The sequence below is a fragment of the Emydura macquarii genome, unplaced genomic scaffold (assembly GCF_026122565.2).
Source record: "Emydura macquarii macquarii isolate MOO-44397 ecotype Brisbane River unplaced genomic scaffold, CSIRO-AGI_Emac_v2 contig_3348, whole genome shotgun sequence".
NCBI lineage: Eukaryota > Metazoa > Chordata > Testudines > Chelidae > Emydura > Emydura macquarii.
Genome location: NW_027133485.1, coordinates 5508920 through 5529292, shown reverse-complemented (window position 1 = coordinate 5529292; position 20373 = coordinate 5508920). Strand labels below are relative to the sequence as shown.

General features: G+C 53.4%; 2 long non-coding RNA genes across 3 annotated transcripts; one reads left to right on the top strand and one right to left on the bottom strand.

Moving 5' to 3' along the window:
- Positions 1–153: 153 nt before the first annotated feature.
- LOC137143861 (uncharacterized) lies at positions 154–2071 on the bottom strand. The gene is made up of 2 exons (XR_010917286.1): positions 1941–2071; positions 154–442 (listed from the first exon to the last, which is right to left on the bottom strand). It is a non-coding gene; the product is annotated as an uncharacterized lncRNA (long non-coding RNA).
- A 6533-nt stretch (positions 2072–8604) lies between these two features.
- On the top strand, positions 8605–20005 carry LOC137143859 (uncharacterized). 2 transcript variants are annotated; one of them, XR_010917284.1, is made up of 3 exons: positions 8605–8825; positions 18290–19277; positions 19398–20005. It is a non-coding gene; the product is annotated as an uncharacterized lncRNA (long non-coding RNA). The 2 variants fall into 2 exon arrangements; XR_010917283.1 differs by having other exon boundaries at positions 18290–20005.
- Positions 20006–20373: the final 368 nt, after the last annotated feature.

Below are 20373 nucleotides of genomic sequence, written 5' to 3'. Positions count from 1 at the left end.
CACACACAGGCCACTCTATAAAAAAGGACTATAAGCCTTAATACTGCTAGAGATCGTAAGGATGAATCTCTTTCAGTTCAAGTGGTAAAGGCCTATGCTTTTGGTGCCAGAGGTCTCTGGTTCCATCCCTGCTCCGGGGACCATTACCACATCTGCCTTGCTGTTCAGTCAGTCACAGAGCCATCACGTCTCAGTACCTGGTAATTGACTTAACCAGGAGATCCCTAGGGAACTCCTGACTCAGTGCCGGGAAGCTCCCTGAACTAACTTGCATAAGGATCTCAGCTGTGTTCATTGAACCTCTTTCAGCATCCATGCCTCTACCGGGGGCAGAAGTGGATTCACAGCGAGTCTCTGCCGAGGGGAATTGGGCGAGGTGGATTTCATGCTTTGGCACCGACGCACACAGGAGGTCTTCTTCCTGCTCAGTTACCACGGGGACCTGGACACGGACAGATGGCAGGAAATCATCTCTATTGCATAGCAACAGATTGGGATATATAATTACAGAGCACAGGGAGGGCTGCACAGCTGTGACTCCTGATTCCGGCTTGCTGCTTTCGGGCAGGGATGGGAAACAAAACCAATAAGTCAAACAGAATGAAAGGAAAACAACACACAGAACAGGGGAAACTTCCAGTTGTTCAGCCTGCAAGGTGCGGGTGTCTGAGAGACAGACAGGACAATTGGCACAGATGGGGGGACAATGCTTTTCACCCTCTCAAAGTGTTTTCAAAACATGAATGAAGTCAGCCTCACAACACGAGGTGGGTCAGAGTCATCACCCCTATTTTATGAGGGGGAAAACAGGCAGAGAGAGGTGAGATGACTTGTGTAAGCTCAGTGGCTGAGCTGGGAATAGAAACTGCATCTCATGACTCCTCCCTCATCTTGGGGTTTAGCCACCAGTCAGGGCGCTAGGTGGGAAACTGGGTCACCCTCCTGTTCCAGTTCCTGTCTCTGCTCTGCCACAGACTCCTTGTGGGACCTTGGGCAAGTCATTTAATTTCTCTGCCTCAGATCCCGATCTGTGCAATGGGAATAATAGCTCTGCCCTGTGTCACGGGTGTTGTGGAGATAAAATCATGCAAGATTGTGTGATGCTCAGATACCATAGTAAAGGGGACCGTGATAAATACCTCCGATTGGCCAGCAGCTCTGAGATGTAAAGGCAGAAAATAGCTGGCTCAACAGACTTGACTGCTCAGATATCACGGTGATGAGTGTGGTATCAATACCTACTTGGCCAGATCCAGAACTGGCTGCTCCCTTCAATCACTGCTTAATCAGATCAAACTGTCCAGCACCAAATCATTTCTTTTAAAAATTGCACAACCTCCATTCTTTATGTTGATCGATTTAGACTCTTGGCGGCAGGTGTCACAGGGTAATTTCAATCCCTGGCTGTAGCTGGCCGCCCTGGTCGGTTAATAACACCAAAGGTTAATGTTCTGAATGAGAGGATTAAAAAGCAGCCTCAGCCATGCTAGACCGGAAGATGGGGACAGCCCAAAGCAGGGGGCGCTCAGACAGTGCTACAGAGACCGTGCAGCCTTATTCCTTATATTACGGTGGAACCTAAAAGCCCAAATGAGACTGGGTCCCCAACGTGCCTGGTCCCGTCCAGGAAGATGCACAGTGAGAGATAGGCCCTGCCTCAAAGCGCTCACAATCTAATTAGACACCACAGACAAAGGCTATTTTTTCACCGCAAACATAGGTGTGTTTTCACGCTAAATTCGCTGTCTTGCTGTAAAACCCCAGTGGAGGAAGGCACTCTCCAGATAAGGCTTGGTCCTGCCGTAAGTGCAGGGGACTGGACTAGACGACCTCGCGAGGTCCCTTCCGCTCCTACGATTCCATGAGTCTATGAAGGTGGGGATGCGAATGACCGACACTGGGGTAATTTTCACAGCAGGGACGCTGGGGGCCAGATTCACCTTTTTGTTATGATGGTGTAAGTCTGGAATCATGCCACCAGTCAGTGGAGTGACTCTGGGTTGACACCAGTGTAATTCAGATCAGGCGTTGCCCGTGGCTGTCAGCTTCCTTTCATTACCAGTGCTTTCTGTAGTTCCTCTTTAGCAGCTCTGTACCATCTACGTGCACTGACGGCTCTCCTAGCCCACCTGGGGAATGAGAAAACAAGACCTTGAATCAAACCTGGGCTCTCCACTATGCCATTGCAGGGGTGAGATTTTGCATCGTCCCTTAGGGTCTAGGCTGAGCCCTTTAAACTCATTGCATGGATGGCCTCAGCTGAGATCTGAACCCAGCTCTCCAAAGGGGCAATACTAATGCATATTAATCCATGACAAGTCTCTCTGTCTTAACCTCATCATGAAATAATTTACAAAGAAGTCTTAGTAGAGGGAAAACCTATACCTGAGAAATGAATACACAGATCCCCTGGGAATATCAGGGGCAGCAGCCTGGTTAAAGGGACAAAAGCACAGTGCAGTCACTCCTGGTTATAGCCCTATAAAGTCCCTCTTATGGGGGGAGGGGGAGGGTGGGGACGATGACCCATTAACCTGATTTACAGCACACCCTAGCTGCGTCTTTCAGAGAGCTCCTCGGTATCACAGGAGAAGCAGTAATGAAACTGACAAGATTTTATTGGGTGGGTAATTGATTAAAACAGCCAGAGCTGCGGCAGCTGTTGCCACACCTGAGCAAATCAATTAGCGATTGGCCAATGTGGTCAGAAAACTCAATGGGGAGGCAGGTTCTGAGCCAGTCAGATAGGAAAGGAAGCGCAGATCACCCTCGTTTTCAGCAGATAAGCCCCTTAAGCTGGCTTTCCAGGATGGAGGGTGGAATCAAAGAACTGCAGGGCCTGATTCTCATCGGACTGGTCCATGGACGTCAATAAAGCAATGCTGATGTAAAGATGGTGGAAGTAAGGTGCGATTCAAGCCCAGTCTGTCTTGGGCAAGTCACTTCTCCCTCTGTGCCTCAGTTTCCCCATTCACCCTTTGGCTAGGTCTATGCTGCAAAAATAGGTGTGCTTGTATGCCAAAGTAGCTATCCCTATGTATGTGTCTGGTGGTGACGAGGCACAGGGGCTTTCTACCCAGATGTGGCTAGTAGTTTCACACATCTGGGGTTTACCTTGACTGGCTAGATGCAGGTAAAAAGAACAGTGCTTTCCTCCACTGGGATTTTACAGCGAGATAGCTAATTTAGCGTGAAAATACACCTATTTTTGCGGTGAAGAAATAGCCTTTGTCTGTTGCTTCTAATTAAATGGTGAGCACTTTGAGCTAGGGCTTGTCTTTCACTGGGCATCTGTACAGCCCCTGGCCCACTGGGGCCCTGATCTTGGCTGGACTTTCCAGACTCTGCTGTAGTACAAATAGTGTTTCCAGGAGCAGCTGATCTTGAGGAACACTCATATCTGCACACGCAAGAGATGTTAGCGTTCAGTGGGGGGTGGTGTGTAATGTTAGAGATCAGAAACCACCACCCCCCGTCTGAGTGTGGGTGTTTTTGTTTTGATTTTTACCAAAACTGACCTGATTTTTGGAAAGAAATCACCAAGAGGCTGCAGGTTTTTTGCCTCCAAAGACAAGATTTTAAAAAAAAAATTATTTTGGTAAGTGAAAATAGTCCCTTATATCTGCGAGAGCTGGTTGCTCTCTGTGATACAAGGGGGCTGACTCTCAGCTCTTGTATTGCTGCTCCTCTGACATGACCCTTGTTTAAGCATCTTTGCCAAGGAGGGTAAATTAAGTGATAAGGCAATAATTGATGGGCTGTTCTGTAGCAGGAGAAAGGTTTCTTGAGTTAAGCCCTGATTGCAGCCCTCTTAAGTTGCTCAGGGAGCTCTCTGGGAGCTCAACACATTACTGATTGCACTCGTAAAAAGTAAAGACTCTGCACTTTGCTGAAGGGGGCTAATGTGCCGAAGGATCCTCCTCCACCAAGGTCGTGTGGTGCCAAATGGGTGTGAAACCTGCCCCCTCTTGCAATGCAAATAAATTCTCCTGGAGGCCTTCTTTGGAGATGGAGATGGAGGGGGAGGAGAAGAGAAGAGAACTATTCTTTTCAGCCGTGGTATTGACCCGCCTGCAATAGGGCTATGCCAGGTCCCCGTTCTCAGGCAAGCTGGAGGTAGGGCAGGGACCCTAGTATCCTGCGGGGGCTCAGTGCTGCTGTCTCTGCTTGATTAGTAAAGTGTCTCCAGGGTAGCTGGTGTGAAGGGGTCAGGGGGTGACTTCCATCCCATCATGCCAGCCCCTGGGATCAGAGAGGTTTCCTCAGGGCTCCTCATAACCATGGGTACAACAGAGCTAAAAGTTTCTGCCTGGAAACCCCCTGTAACTCCTCGGTTCTCCCTCGCCCCCTTCACAACCTGCTCTGCACCTGCTCTAACTCTGGAGGGGGAACTTCAAGGGCTTGGGTGCTTTTAACAAATGGGGGGCTCAATCCTGCTCTCTTTGCCACCCTCCCCCTGACTCTGGATGGGCGTGCAGAGTCGTGTCTGGGGGCCTCCCAACAGATGGGGGAAGTGACTTGTTCAGGGGGTCTCGGGCAGAGTTGGGGCTCAGATGCAGGTTTCCAAACCCTGAGTCACGTTTCTGACGGTAATGCCTAACGGCCAGCCAAGATCAGGGTCCTATTGTGCTAGGTGCTGTATGGACACAGAGTAGGAACCGGTGCCCGCACCGAAGAGCTTGCCATCTTGTGCTTTCCCCACTAGACCGTGCTCCCTCTGACCTAGGGCGGTTTGCGGTCGGGAGGCTTTCCGGCGCCAGTCCTTGCTCAGCCGCCCAGGGTTGAACTGACGGCAGCAGGGCATTCTTGCCCGCAGCTCCTAGAGGAGCGGGAGAAGGCCCTGACTTCAGGTAGCAAAGGGATCGGCTGATTGGTAGGGAAAGCCCTCACTTCTCGCAGTCAGGCAGGAGCTAAGACCCCTCACCCCCTCCCGGGGGAGATGCACCTGACTTTGCTCTTTGCCATGTGATTTTTTTTAAAAAAGATGCTTCCCCATTAGCTCTGAGACTCCTGATTAAAAAATGAAAAGTAGTCATTGCAGCCTCCCACCTTCCCTCTGCCTTCAGGCGGGCGGGCTGGTGAATGGGGCTTTTGCTGGATTTCTAGAACGATTTTAAACACCCCGTTCTATAGTCTGCGGCAACCTCTTGTCCTTTCCTTCAAGTGTTTCTCTGCTGCACTTTTCCTCACTCCAGGGATTTCTGCCTCTCACACAGAGCATCAGGCGTTTGCTGCCTCCTTTAAAAATGCTGGGCTGGAAAACGAGGGAAGGGAAAGATGCACACCTAGCACCTTCAGGGCCCTGCAAGGTTAGGACTTTTCTGCTTATAACCCCCTATTTCATCCAGTCCACCCTACTGTTAGCAATGTCCTGCCCAGGGTCTGTATTCGGGAGCTACGGCCTTGGCTGGAATTCCCGATGCAAAGGACACTGGACACCCAGCCAAAAGTGCTAGGTTTTAAAGGTGACCTGCAAAGAGGAAATACAACTTAAAACCCCGTGAACCTTCTGCCCTTTCATTGGTCTGTCTTTTCAGGGTGAATAAAGTAGGCCTGAAAGGTTGGATTTTTTCCCCCACCTTTTCCTCCCCTTTTTCTCCTTGCTTTTTACATTAGACGTTCAGGTCTTGTCTAAGCTGGAAGATTCTGGCGAAGTGAGGACATCGCTAGAGACATGCCCGGCCGTTGAGAGCGGAAGAAATTTCTGTCAACTGTTTTTTAAAAAGTCGCTTTTTGAGGCGGTCTAATTTAATTCCAACGCCCAACAAACGCTTTGGAGAAAGGAAGCTTTTATTACAGATCCAACCCCATTGGACCTCCTATTCAGCGAGAGCATCCCTGGGGCCTTCCGGAGGTCTCCTGCACAACTAGGGAAACCTAAACTGGATGGTAACTGCTTGGATTATGACACAGACCCAAGTGGGACCCTGTGTCCCCTCAGTCTCCTTTCTGAAAACAAGAACATTAAGGCCTTTTTCATATACCACCCACCATGCCTCAATTTTAGCAAAGCCCTTTGCTGGCGAGGGAGAGCCCACGTCCGTTGATGACGTTACCGCTTACAGCAGTAGCAAACGGATCCCTTTGCTGGTCACTTCCAGTAGCCAAATCTGTCGTCTTACCCACCTTGAACCTGCCAGGGACTGCGGCTTGCAGAGGGCATTGCTTGTTCCCCGATGACAGCTGAGAGGTGGGAGGGGGGCGTGGGCGGTGAGGGAGACAAAGGGAGCTGGAAGAAAAGAGCCTGAGAAAACAGGCAGTGAAAGAAGGAGTGAGACAGGGCTGGGGTGATAAAAGGCCTGGAGCAATGGCCATGCAGAGGGCTGGGATGAGACTAAGTCCAGCGGGGGAGGCAGGGGGTAATGGGAGAGGAGAGAGCACCAGCTGCAGGTTTATCATTTCTAGGCACAAGTGGCTCCTTCTGGATGGTACTTTCCAAAGATGTTTGTTGGGCAGATAATTAAACTGCAGTTACCTCGCCAATAACCCTAACGAAGCAATTAGAGGGAGAGGAGGACAGCGAGCGGAGTGTGACCCGCTGCTGGCCTTCTAACAATGTGTTCTTTGCACAGGCGGCTGCACAAAGGTGCCTTGGAATTAAGTTTTTAGCCTTTGATGTGATGGAAGCGAGGGTGCAAATCAGTCGTCACCTAGGCCTCTGTAGGCGCGAGGCATCGCGGACGTGCCTCCATTCAGCATCAGCTTTCCGTGAATTGTCCCGTCCACAAGCAGTCTGGCAGCGAGGAGAGGCTGTTCCCTCCATCCTCGTGCCCAAGAGACTGGCCAGTGAGCGCTGGAAAGGGGTACACCCACCGTTTTAACCCATCTCCTACAATCCTCAAGCCCTTACTCTGGGCCCTTCTCCGTGGGCATTTTGCCCAGAGGAAGGAGCCCTGTAAAGGCGCAACTTGGGAGGGAAAAGCAGTGCAAAGCATCATTTGCCTCCAAGTTAATTCCAGGGCCTGCCATCAAGACCTCTATGGGCCATATCACTCAACAGCTCGTCGCCTTGCTCAGCCAGCCCTCTTCCTTGGCTCGGTCGCAGCTAATGAATAAACCCATTTGGTTAGAACCAGGAGCAAGGGGACCCCTGGGTGCCGGGTCCTGAAGATTTGCTGCACTCTGGGTCTGATGGAGCCTCAGATGCAGCGAGCTGGGGGCCCTTCGTCTGTCAGCCTCTCTACGGTAACTGTCATGGCTGCACCCAGCTCTTGGATGCAAGGTCTGAGAAGCCCCTTGATGAAAAACTTCCCCCCCTTTGTCCCGGGGGAGCTGAATGCTTGGCACTAACGGCAAATGTGCCGAAGGATGAAACTAAGGCATTGAGGAAGGATGGATGGTCCAGGGTTAGGGGGGCTGCTTCTAATTCAGGAGACCAGGATTCAGTTCCTTCCTCTCTCACGGATTGCCTCTGTGACTTTGGGCAAATCACTGTGGCCCAGATCTTCATTGGTATTCAGGCTCCTAACTTCCATTGACATCCTTAATCTCTCTGTTTTAGGTGCCTAACTCCCATTGATTTGAATGGGAGTCAGGGGCTGATCCGTGCCTCCGTTCCCCATCTGTCCAATAACAGGCATGTGCTACCTCACGGGTGTGGTGAGGATAAATACACTCTGGTGGCGGGGAGCAGCTAAATGCCACCGATGGCTCGAAATTGATCAGCCAAGGTAGTTGTGCACCTTCTGCAGGATCAGGAAATGGGAGGCCTTGGTGGGGAGTCTGTGAGGGCTACTAAACTGGGAATCCCAATGGTATGGTTCTCACCGGGGCTCCTTGAAACTGGCCCTCCTCCTTCTGTTTAGCTCCTCTCGGACTGGTCTGCCCTCTGGTTTCTAATGAAGATTCCTTGTACTCAGCTGCGAAGCTTCTCATTAAATCACATTGATTTCCCGAGCGGAGAGGAGGAAGCTTATTTTTAAGGGCAATTAGGCAGGAGGGGATGCAGCGCCCCTTCCTTGCGAGCAGCGAGCTCTCCGCATGATGACGCAGTTACTGCAGGAAGACTGGAATGGGTGGGAATGAATTGAGGTGCAACCACTTGCAACAAGTGGTGTGGGTTGGGGTGGAGCTGGGACAGAGAAAATGTGTCAAACCCACGGCCTGAAGCCCTAGGGAGCAGAGAGCTCACTATTGACACCTGCTGGTGAGCAGGGAGAAGAGCGCACAGAGATGCTTGAGAACTCAAGCTGGACAGTGGGCTTCACAGGGGAGGGAACTCTGTTGCCATATGTTGGTGAGCAATGGGAATGACTGACTGGGCCAGGCCTCATTTGCATTTCACTTATATGACAATTTGGGGGCATTTTGCTTAAAATACAGGTAGGTTTTGAATTTGGGGACAATAAAATGCTGTGATCCCAGTTGGGAAATAGAAAGGACAAGAGAAATGCACCAACTATGCCAGGGGTGAGGGGTCTCCATGAGCAATATCACAGTTAGACACAGTTGGGTTAGAAAGCCTGGCTCTGATGCTAAAGACAGAAAAAACAAGAAATTTTTGTGTTCTGCTGTGGGTGTGTTTCTGGTAGTAATGATTGTGTTTAGAGTTGTGTATTCTAGTGGTTCATTTCCAAAAACCTTTTTTGTGCAGGTATGTTTTGAGACAGCTGGTGGTACTGAGTCAAGCAGTGGTGCTGGAGGCTGTTGGGGCTGAAGATGCAGAGAGCAGCAGCCCAGTATGCTGATGCAGGTTTTCTTCCCCAGCAATTAAAGCTGAAATCACTGGAGCAGAGGCCCAAAGCTGGAGAGGATCTTCACAATTCTAGTCTCCTCCAACCCAGGACAACACAAGTTTAGTCTCCTCCAACCCAGGACAACAAACCGTGAGTGGGGGAGGGAAGCAGTTAGACTGTATTAGAGTCTTACCTAATATGTATTGATAATGTGTTAATTGTTGGCTTTCCAACAATTCCAATTTATTCTGTTTCCCCCCCCATTTTTCTTCCTCTTCCCGCAGTCTAGGTGTGTGTTGTTTTGTTTTAAATCTCTGGATCCGATGCTGTCAAGGGCACCAAGGGGGTATATACGTTTTCTCAGGGTTCTGGGTGGGGCTCTGGAGCCGGTGTGATTTCAGTTTTCAGAAGGAACTCCTAGAAAATTGAACCCAGCCCTTTTTGCTGCTGCCTGGCAGGAGGGTGTCAACGGCACGTTCCCCACGGCCACACTGAGTGGGATATGAATGGGATATGAACGGGTTTGGTGGGATATGAACAGGCGAGCGAAACAATGGGCGGTGGGAGCACGTGTCTCTGCAAAGGCTGCTGGGAAGTCAGCATCACAGTGGCCTAGGAACTTAGGGAGGTGGGGCCCAGGACAGGTGAGCCAGGGAAAACCGGTTTCTAGGGGGAGGCCAGGCAGGAAGCATCAGGGCTCTCGCTCTGTTCATGGGTGGATGGGCACATCCCTAGGATGTCAACGGGGGCACAGGCAGGTGCTCTCTGGACTCTGGAGTAGGTGGGAGAGGCTCCAGTCTGGGAATGGGTAGTGCTCTGAGTCTGCGATAGGCCACGGGCTGACTTTTGTGACCTGTGAAGCTGGGTGGAGACTCTGGTTGCTGGAGTCCCAGCCATTCATGGCACAGTCCTACATTTCACATGGGACTTTGGGGGTCTGGGCATATTGATCAGGGTGAGAAAGAAGAGGGCCCCTGAGAATAACCATGCTGCAGCCCCCGCAGCCTGAAGCTGGCCCTGGCGCTGCAATCAAATGCTCTGTGCCGCCGTCGACGTCCAGGGGGACTGCACAGAACTTGTGCTGAGTTCTGCCTCTGGGTGTTTGCTTGCACTGGATTCTGTAGCCAGCTGCCACGAATTCGTGTGTGTGTGTGGGGTGTGTGGGGTGTGTGGGGTGTGTTGGGGGAGCAGAGGGGTCTCTGCTTTCCAAATCCTTATTTTAGGAAAACACGTTGAAAGGGAAAATGGGGACGGGGCGTCAGAGGGGAGCTGTGCAGGGAGGATGCACGGAAACTGTTCTGAGGCAGTTGAAGGACAGATGACATTTCCGACTGCAAGCACCCAGAATGTTTGCCTGCCACGTGTCAGAGCGGGGTCGCAGCGGTGGGAGCAGATAGCCGGGGCCTGTGACTCGATAGCTCAGGCCCTGTGACTCGAGGGCGGTCCTGGGGGAGCAGAGCCCGGCAATGCCTGTAGTAGAGAGTTGTACGGCATAACTGTCCCCAGGCTGTCACCCGAGGGGCCAGGTAAACTGGGATGCCTGGTGGATGGTCTCTAGAGGTCAAAGAACTAGACTGAGGGCCTTGGGGAGAATTAAATCCAGGGCATTGTGTTCGGGGCAAGGGACCCCTTGTACCCGGCCTGCGTGACCTGCACTCCCGAAAGTGCATGGTATAAACTCTCCGCGCTGGTCTCCGGCACAGCTGCAATCCAGCCCCGGACCCCGCCCTGGGGGATCTCGCCGTGTTGGTCTGTGCAGGTGCCAGGCCCGGCCATAGCGCCTCCTGCTGGGCCTGCCTGGTATTTGCTGGCCCCAATTGAATCTGCTCTTTGGGAAGATTTCCAAAGGGCAAAGAGATTCCGCCGAGGCGGGCCCTGCTCTGGAGACAGAATCGGGACCATGGCTCATTTCGCGCCCTGGGGGCTTTGGCTGCTCGTGCCCAGGTGTGGAAAGTGAAGGCAGTGGGAAGGCCTCCAGCCATATGCACCTTGCGCATGGCACAGACCATTGCCAGGACTGGATTGTGGCATAGGCAACCTGGGCATGCGCCGAGGGCCCATTTCACGGTGGCAATGGGCAGCAGCCTGAGCTCCAGCTGGTGTGAGTCAGGTACCGGTGCAGGGGCTGCCCACCAGCAGCAGCGAGGAGCAATGGGGCTGGCCGCCCCTCTCAGCTTTGCCCTCACTGATGGCGGAGGATGCAGATCTAAACCCGAGCTCCTGCACCAGGGCTCTCCCGCTGGGGGCCTGCCTGGCCTCTCCCCACAGCCCATGTCCCCTCTGCTCTGCCTGCTCAGCGACAGCCTCCGGACCTGCTCCCGGGAGCCGTGGGGCGTGTCTGCCTGCAGGAGGGGCGGAGGGAGCCCTGGGTGGTTTTGCCTAGCGTGAGATGACCCAGCACATGGGCCAGGCGCTTTGCTAAGTTAAAGGGAGAGCGGTTTGGTTGTGCGGCGCAGCCTGCTCCTCAACCACGGGAAATGTTTCCGCGGGTGCCCCTGACTGGCTCCACAGAATGTCCAAAGGGCCGTACATGCTGATGGCAAGGAGGTGTTCCTCCCCAGTGGGGTGATCCGTCCACAGGCCGAGCCCCTCCCTTCCCCGCTGCTTTGGGGCAGAGTCCCCCCCAGCCTGTACGGCTCTGAGCAGCTTCTCCACTCTCTGAACTGGTGCTCGGCCCTTGGTGGGTTGGAGCTGTTAATGACCCCATGTGCAGCTGCCTATTGCTGGCTTCTCTCCCTCTGATTAATGGGCTGAAGTTGCCATAAAGGTCTCGGTAGCTCTGCTCCCTGGTGCGGGAATCGACTTCCGTTCAGGCCTTTTGATTTAACCCCAGGCAGCGGCGACAGTGGTAGATCTGCCGGCACAGCTCCATGTAAAGGCTGGGCTATTCTATTTGGTGTAATGAACAGATCACTAGATGGAGGAACTGGGGCAGGTCAGCTAGCTCCTTAATGACTGAGACTGAACTGCAGCAGGGTGGCTGGGGCCAGTGTCCCTCTGTGCTCTTTGTCAGGCCTGGTGCACCTGCTCGGAGATCTTTATCAGCGGCAGTCACACGCCCGGGAGCGCATCTCGACACCTGCACGCCATCCCGAAGGCGCACACGGACACACATGCACACTCATGTGCAGGCCGACACGCTGTGCACGTGTGCATCCGCCACCGGCGCACGCTTGCTTACACCCGCGCACTGTCACAAAAGCAGAGACTTGTGTTCACAGTGACACACACATGCGACGCGTGCACGGGAGTGCAGCGTCACACCATGACAGGCACCTGCATCCAGACACACGACCCCATGGCATGCACACCAAATGGATGCGCCCCGGGCACACGTGCATACTGACGCACAGTGCATGCCTGTGTACATACACAGTGACGCGTGTGTGTGTGTGTGCATATGGTTACTTGTGAGCGAGCTCCAAGGTGTAGCTGAGGAATATTTACAAGCTGCGGGAGGGAATTAGGACAATGCAGTCTGGTGGTTTTATTTATTTATTTAAAACCTCGGCACAAACTGTGGCATGATCCTGTTGTGCGTCGCTCTTTTTCTTTTCCAATCTCTTTCGTTTCATCCCTACAGAAACCCCGTGTGAAACAGGCTTCTGAGAGGGGGCAGGAAACGAAGGTGAATGAGGAGAAAATGTAGCCAGCAGATGGTTTTATCACCCCTCCTCTATCATTAACTGATATTTAATGATCTTGGCTACTCTTGTTAATGGAATTCCAAGGACCTTGAGTTGTGTTTAAGACAAAGGTAGCAGATGTATTCGGGTCGGGTCGTTATTGAACCACTGGTTTTGTGCACGCATATAAAACATCACACGCCCGGGCAGTCTTGTTACTGCGTTTTGGGCGTTCCAGCTGGAGCGAGTGATGCTGGAGGTGGGCGAGAAGGTGAGATGTGACACAAGGGTATGTGCTATCCCTATCCCGGTGCTCCAAATGGACAGAGTGATCTGCTGGTTGAAAGCAGGGGACTCCTGTGTTCTGTCTCTTCCACTGACCTGCTGTGTGACTTTGGCCAAATAACTCCATCTCTCTGTGCCTCAGTTTCCCTGCCTGGGGCATCGACTTACCTCTTGGGTGAGAGGTACTGTGGAAAAGTTGCTGCCGCCTGGAGTGCCAGCAGCTTTGGAAATATCTAGGCCATGGTAACAAATTCCTGACTTCGAGGCTGTTCGTGTTCTGCAGATGGAGGCTGTTCAGGACTTTGTGGCAGAGAGAAAAAAGGATAACTTCAAATAGACCAGGCCTCTGAGCTAAAGGAGTCTCCGTTAGGTGGCGTTAGTATAGGTCCTGTGACCCGGAGGTGGAGTAATTCTGAACCCAACCGGGAGAGGGCAGAGGTGTCAGACACACCATGTTCATCACGCTGCTAACACTAGCTGTGATGTCCTCTTTGTCACCCAGGTTCAGTGTCACTTCTCCTTCTGAAGGAGTCACCTTTTAGAAGGAGGAGCCGTGTTACCGCAGCTGAGTTGTTCTCTGAACAGGTCTGCGACTCCCCCCCAGCCCCCCCAGGGCTTCCCGGAAGAGGGCTGCATTGTTTTAACAATAATTCTTTGTTTGCACTTCTCAACCTGTCAGCAGAAGCTCTCCAAACACTTTGCAAGCATTAATTAGGCCTCCCAACACGCCTGGCTAAGTATCATTGACATGCAAGAGAAGCCGGAGCCTCTCGCCCAAGGTCACGTAGCGAGGCGGTGGCAGAACTGGGGATAGGACCCAAGAGTCCTGATTTTCAGACCCTCCCGCCTCATACCCCATAGACCATGCTCCCGTCCTGCTCCCCTGCAAAATACAGCTGAACTTGGAGCCAGGAGAATGTCGTTGTTGTTTTCCTGTCTCTCGCAATGGAGCACAGCAATCTCCTGATGGATTTTGGCACGGGTAGGGCTGCGGTTTTATGGCCTTAACACACACCTGTGTGAGGGGGCCGGCAGAGCAGGGCTGGGGAATTCCAGTCTGGGCAGGCTCAAGGAAGCATTGCTCGTTGGATCTGGGGGGTGGGGGAGGAAATGGATGGAGGGGGGCTGCGAATCAGGTGAATGGGATGGAGAGACCTAAGGGATTCTCCTTTACCCTCGACTCCTAGGAGTTAACCTGTCCGAGGCTGTTAGACCCTCCGGCCGGGCATCTTGTCCCCAGCGGTGCTGGCTTCTGACGCATCAGAGGACGGCTCCGCCATCCCCACCAGCGGTGCCTGTGGCCACCCGTGCAAAGCCTGATGTCCTGGCAATGGGGGGGCACTGGGGACTGTCCTTCTGGCCCCCGGCAGATGTTCAGCGGATGCTCTGGGCAGATGATGTGGCCCATCTGATCTTCCGGCGTGCGAGCCAGATCCTGCTCCCGGTGCAAGCAATGACCAAACTCCCATTGACTTCAGGTGGGCAGGAGGCACAAGGAAGGAGGGCATGCTCCCCTTTGGCAGCTGGCTGATGAGGATGCCGAGGGGGAGCTGGGACGGGCCCCTACATATGGTCAGCAGGGAATAAGGCAATCTCTCCGTGAACGAGAAGGGGCATCCTCCATGCTTCTCTCCAGGGAGCGTACCCTGGGCTCGCCAGGTCCCCCTAGGGGAAAGCCCTGTCTATCCACGACCCACCTCTGCACTGGGAAAGGTGCTCATTCCTGTCCCCCTTTCCCCAGCATCTCTGGTCGCATCTGTGTCTGTCCTGGTTCCCCTTGGCCGTAGACCCAGGCCAGAGGAAGGCGAGGGAAGAGGGTGGCCGTTTGGGGGTGAAACGAGGCTGCCGGATGGTTTACTGTCGAGCCACGTTCACCGGCGCAATGCTTGCAATCTCCCCTTGCTAAGCTTGTGATCTGCCAAAGTAATTCGTCCTTAGCCTGGTGCATTCCATGACTAGTTAATGGAGTGGGTGCCCGTCAGAGAGGCCCCGAAACCCTGCGCTGACAAACACATGAATATTCATCTAGCGGGGCGGGCGGGGGGGGGGCAGAGCACATGGAAGCAGCAGAATGACAGGTGGTGTTCTCCGCAGGGCACGGAGAAGGGCAGAGGCCGGGAGTGGGAGAGGGATCCCTGCACACGGGCCCCCCCTCGGATTGACTGCTGGGGATTTTTTTTTGCTTTTGGCTTCAACGCCGTTCACTGCCTCTCCTGCCCCGTTTCTGTGCGTGGGCCCGGGCGGCGAGCGTGCTGATTTGGATGGGCTCACGCCCCCCGGGTACGTGGGCACGGGCGGCGAGCGTGCTGATTTGGATGGGCTCACGCCCCCCGGAGCGTGTGCACGGGCGGCGAGCGTGCTGATTTGGATGGGCTCACGCCCCCGGGTACGTGTGCACGGGCGGCGAGCGTGCTGATTTGGATGGGCTCACGCCCCCGGGTACGTGGGCACGGGCAGCAAGCGTGCCAACGTTGGCTGGTTCACACTCACGGATGCCCGGGCTCAAGAGGATGCATGTTCAGTGGTAAACAGGTCAAGAAGGGGCGAGTGTCTGCAATGTTGGGTGAGAGTCTTTTGATTGCCACGAGGTGCCAGGAATGGGCCGGGGGCCGGTAAAGAAACCTGTGGCCAGATGCCAGGGTATTGGCAGAGCCTTCCAGCTGGGCTTCTCGGATGGAGGGCGAACGCTCGGGGCTTCTGCATGGGCAGAGCTCTCTCTCGTTGGCTGTGAACTTCACCCCCCTCCCGCCCCACTAACTGGGCCCAGCCATTTGTAGGTGGGTGAGTGGGGGTGACGTGTTAGCAGAGCCTGAGCACGGCAGGGTAACCCTGGGCCAGGCAGGAGGTTCTGTGAAGCACAGGCCCAAACTGGACCGCAGCTGTTGGCACCGATGGGGTAACGTGGGAGGGGGGTGACCAGAGAGGGCCTCGGTGTGTGGGAATGGGGGCCGGGGCTGGAGATCCAGAGACACCGGAACGCGGATGGGAGCGTGAGCCCATCCCCCTTTGCACGCTCGGCGCCCGGAGATCCAGCTCCCGAGGCTGGGCTCTCTCTCCTTTCGCTCCCCTCGTGGGGGGTATTTGAAGGCTGGCAGCGCCTGGGGAATAACAGGCCTATCGACTGCTCCTGAGATCTACGAGACAGCGGGTTTCTGAAAGCAAAGCCTGGTGATGGATCCCCCTCACTCTCGGCGTGATCTTGGGCAAGTCACTTCACCCGTCTCGTCACCTGTCAAGCAGGGATAAAAAGGGCTGGCATGGGGCTTAGTTAGCTGGGAAGGAGGCACTGGCAGGCCCGGTGCCGTACATGGGCTGTGGGTGAACGCAGGAATAGTACGGGAAGTGCTCCTAAGAAGGAGAGCATCTCCGCGGAGTGGTGCTGCTCAGTGCGTCTCAGACCCCTGTGAATCCTTCCGCTGCTAACACCCTCCTCTGAGCTGCGCGGTGAGCGGCAGCCACAAAGAGGGCCTGATCAATGGTGTCAAGATGAGCAAGCAGCATATTGATCCCGCCGCATCATCTCGCCCCCGCCAGGAGCGCAGCCAATTAGGTGGAACTAATTAAAACAAACGACCCAGCGAGTTTCGCTCCGCAAAGCTCCTGAGGGCAGGATGTTGAGAGAAGAACTCGGGGGCAGGGGTGATGGCTGAATGCGTGCAGGGGGCCAGGGTACAGCAGCCTCAGGTGACTCGGTGGCAGAAGCAGCTGATGTTAAATAGGCAGGTGCCCGTTGGTTTTCAATGCACCCAGGTCTTGCAATGGCTTGCCCTTGGATTTGCAAAGGAGTCTCCAATTCGGTAGGAACTTGGGCTGCGAACTCCCTTGTGCGCCTTTGAAAATCCCAGCCTGGTATTTTAGGTTAAGGGAAATCGACAACAAGAAAGAACAGAAGTAAAGTCCCCAGGTGTGAGGAACCACAGGTCTTGAACCCAGCTCGGCAAGTGGCCTTTGCATCCTGGCCACCATTTGGCAGCTTGTTTGCAACTGGTGGGTGCAGTGGCAAAGGGACTCCTAGTCCCATCAGAGGAGTCCTGATTGGAGGAGCTCCTAGACCCACCAATTGGTCTGGCTGGGCTATTTAAGCCAGAAGGAGCCACTGGAAGTTCTCCATGCAATGGATGAATTCCTGGCTGGCTGCAATGTTGGACTCTGCTGTCTCTTCTGAATCTGAGCTCTGCTTTCCTGACTTGTTCCTGATTCCAGCTTCTCTGCCTAGCTCCTGATCCCTGACCTTGGTCTCTGATTCCAACTCAGGCTCTGACCATTGGCTTAAGTCCTGACTCTGATTATGACCCTTGGCTGACTCCTGCTCTGAGCACGCAAGCCCTGGTCGTGATAGCAGGAGAGAGCACAGTGCGTGCCACTCCTCTGTAACATGCTGCCGCTGCTGTGAGACCAAAAGGGCGGCTGTCTCTGCAGTCTGCTGGAGTTCTTGGAAATTTAAAAGCACAGCACACACGAAGTAAATTGTCCCCATTTCATAGCTAGCTAGGACACAGCATCCAGGAGAGCCTGAGCTTGCTTTGAATCCCCTTTTTGAAGCGCGTGGTTGAGGATGAGCTGAGAAAAAGAAGCCAGCTGTCATGTCGTCACTTCGTAGCCCCTGAGTGAGGACTCGGCTGCAGCATGCAAAGGGTTAAGATAATAGCCATTTTAATTCACAGCTATTGCAATTTTTCCCAGCCTTCAGCTGGGAATCGTGTGGTATGAACAGGGGCCGGAGAGCCAGAACTCTTGGGTTCTGTTCCTGGCTTTGAAAGGGAATGTTGCTTAGTGGGTAGTGTAAGAGGAGTTCGGATTCCTGGGTTCTAGTCCCAGCTTTTGCCATGAGCGATTTTGGTGAAATCACTTCACCTCTGTGCCTCGGTTATCTCACCTGTTTAAATGACTTAACCATGAACGGCTGTGAACTGCTTTGAGCACCGGGGTGATCTTCATTAGTCACCCGGCGACTGGAGAGGCAGCCCCTCCACGGGCGTGCCGCGTGTGTTTGTAAACCCGTGGAGGGGAGTCTGAATCTCTCGGGGACCTCTGGCCGCAATCATGTTTGTTTGTTTAAAATATTTGGCAGCCACTGAGCCGGCAGAGAAATGCAAAATCGTATTTGCATTGGCTTCCTGCTGAATGGCTCAACCACCCCGGCAACAACTCGTCAATTAAATATCCATCAGTAACAAGGAAAACAAACGCGCGGGTCTCTAGCACGCCACATTAAAACTTAATAATACATCTAGCACCTGCAGCTAGAGAGGCAAATTAAGAGCAACAGTCAGCGTAACACAGCAACTGGGGGAGTCAGGAATTAACAACCATCAAAAGATGAAAAGCAACAATTATGTGGGGCGTGTGCACAGAGAGAGACGCATATATACATTTTTAAAAAAGCAACAGGCTGTGAGCGCAGATTAGGGTGAGCAGATAGCAAGTGTGAGAAATTGGGATGGAGGGGTGGGGGTCAGGGGCACCTATACAGGAAAAAGCCCTGAATATCGGGAGTGCCCCTATACAATCGGGACCTCTGGTCACCTTAGTACAGATGTGCTGCATCTAACATCTCAAATTCCCCAGAGTAGAGAAGGGGGGGCAAGCGGGCTGCTGATTAGATTTATGGTTTGCCCTTCCGCCGTAGCAAAGATCTCTCAGGAATGTTTACAATACAAGAATCTGGGGATAAAGGTCAGGATTTTATCCCCCATTTTACAGGTGGGGAAACTGAGGCAAAGAAAGGAGGACGCAACCGGCCCAAGATTGTGCAGTGAGTCGGCAACGGGGGTGCGGGCATAGAACCCAGGAGTCCTGGCATCCAGCCTCCTGCTCGAAACAATATTGCACGTTTGCTTTCTCCCAATGCACCTCGACCCTGACCTGGAGGGCAAAGGGTCTTCTGCTTCCCTGGCCCATTGGGACCGGAGTGTTTCTGTGGGGGCAGCCAATATGGGTTCAAGGAACGCCCGGCAACAGCCATTTTCATGATGCAGACAGGGGCCGTGAGGAAACAGTGCAAACTGCCTTGGTGTGACATAATAAACCTCCTGGAGCCTGGGTTTGGGGGGCCTCCTCAAAGGAGCAGCCTGGGGAAAGCCGCGTTGGCACAGGATACGCAGAAGGCAGATTTCTCCCCAGCTGTTGATCCCGTGGAAGTTGACTCTGAAGGCCCTGGCTTACCTGCGTGTGCAGAGCCCTCTTTTCCTGGCTTAATCTCCTAGGAACAGGATCAGCTCAGAGTTCTGGGCTCAACAGCGGTTCTGGCGTGTAAAACTCAGGATCTGGGGGGTGGTCTCCGTTCCCTTGGCAATTCCTCAGGCACTCACTGCCATGGGTCTCCGGTGCTCTTTGACGGAGCCCTAGGCTTCGCTCCTCTACGTCCACCACAAACGGAGATGCCGTGCGGTCTGGCAGCTAAAGCACGGGCCTGGGAGCTAGGAGAAACCGGGCTGTATTACTGACCTGCTGTGTGACAATGGGCAAGTCCTTTCTCATTGTTCCTGCCTTTTGTCCTGTCTATTTAGAGTGTGGTCCCGTCGGGGCAGGGACTGTCTGTGTTACCCACAGCACCTGGCACAATGGGGCCTCAAGACCAGCTGTGACCTCGAGGCGCTACTGTAATAAAACCTTTACTGATCCAGGGGAAGTACTTCCAGTCTGGACTGGGCCAAGGGCGACTGGCACCCGGCACAAGCTACTCACTAGGGTGAGAAACAGCGGCTGCCGTGCATGTAACTCTGTCTCCCTGAACGCTTGGAGTTCTGCCGCTTCCCTTGTCTGCAGCGATTCATTTTATTAGGCCCATTCAATTATTTTGCTGTTTCAGGCCCCAGTCAATAAACTCTGAAGCTATTCAAGGGAATGACCTTTTCCGCAGGACTGTTGGTGAGAAGGAAAACTGCATTGCTATTGACCACCGCACTCTTAAATATCACTCCAGGACCTCGCAGCCTCACCTGCAAAACACCTACCTTCGAAAGGAAAGAAAATCACTGACCATCTGACCTGGAAGATCAGAGCGCTGAACTGTGGGGGGGGGCATGTCTTATCTATAATATCTCCTGCTACTGTGGGATAACACTTAATCCTGCTGTCAGGCAAAGTTTAACTCTGTCTGTGGGCACCCGTTCTCTAGCTCTGTGGCTGTGCAGAGAGAATTCCTGCCATGACATTCCCTCCCGACGGCCTTCATCCTTGTAAAGAGCGTGTGAACGCTTTCAGGTGCCCTCGCAGTGTGTCTCATTTCAGATGGTGTGTTGGCAGCGGGGGTGTGTGTGTGTGTTTTGTTTGTTGTTTTTCTTTTTTAACACCCAGACTATTCCTCCCCTGTGTTTGACAGGCACAGGAGGTAGATGCGTTAAAAGACAAAACCAAACCGCTGTCACCGCCAACAGAAAACACACCGCCACCAAGCATGAGTTGCTTTTAAAGAGTCTGGATGAAAATCACTTCCCCTCTGTGTGAAACCTGATGGACTTGCTTGGTCCTTGTGATGTCAGAAACGATTAGTTCTCCATAGAGTCTTCCTAGAAAGTCAGGGTAGGCAAGACCTGAATGTCCAATGTAAAAAAGCGATGGAGCGTCTAGCTTCTTTTGGTTGAGAAACAAACCACCCTTGTCAGGGCCCAGAAAAAAGGAAAGAAATTCAATGGTTTTTCTGCCCTTTGTGGGTCACCGTAACGGCCAGGGATGGAGTAAAAGTGAGGACTCCTGGTTTCTATGCCCAGCTCTGCTACTGACTCACTGTGTGGCTCTAGGCAAGTTACCGCCCCTCATCATGCCTCAGTTTCCCAACATGTAAA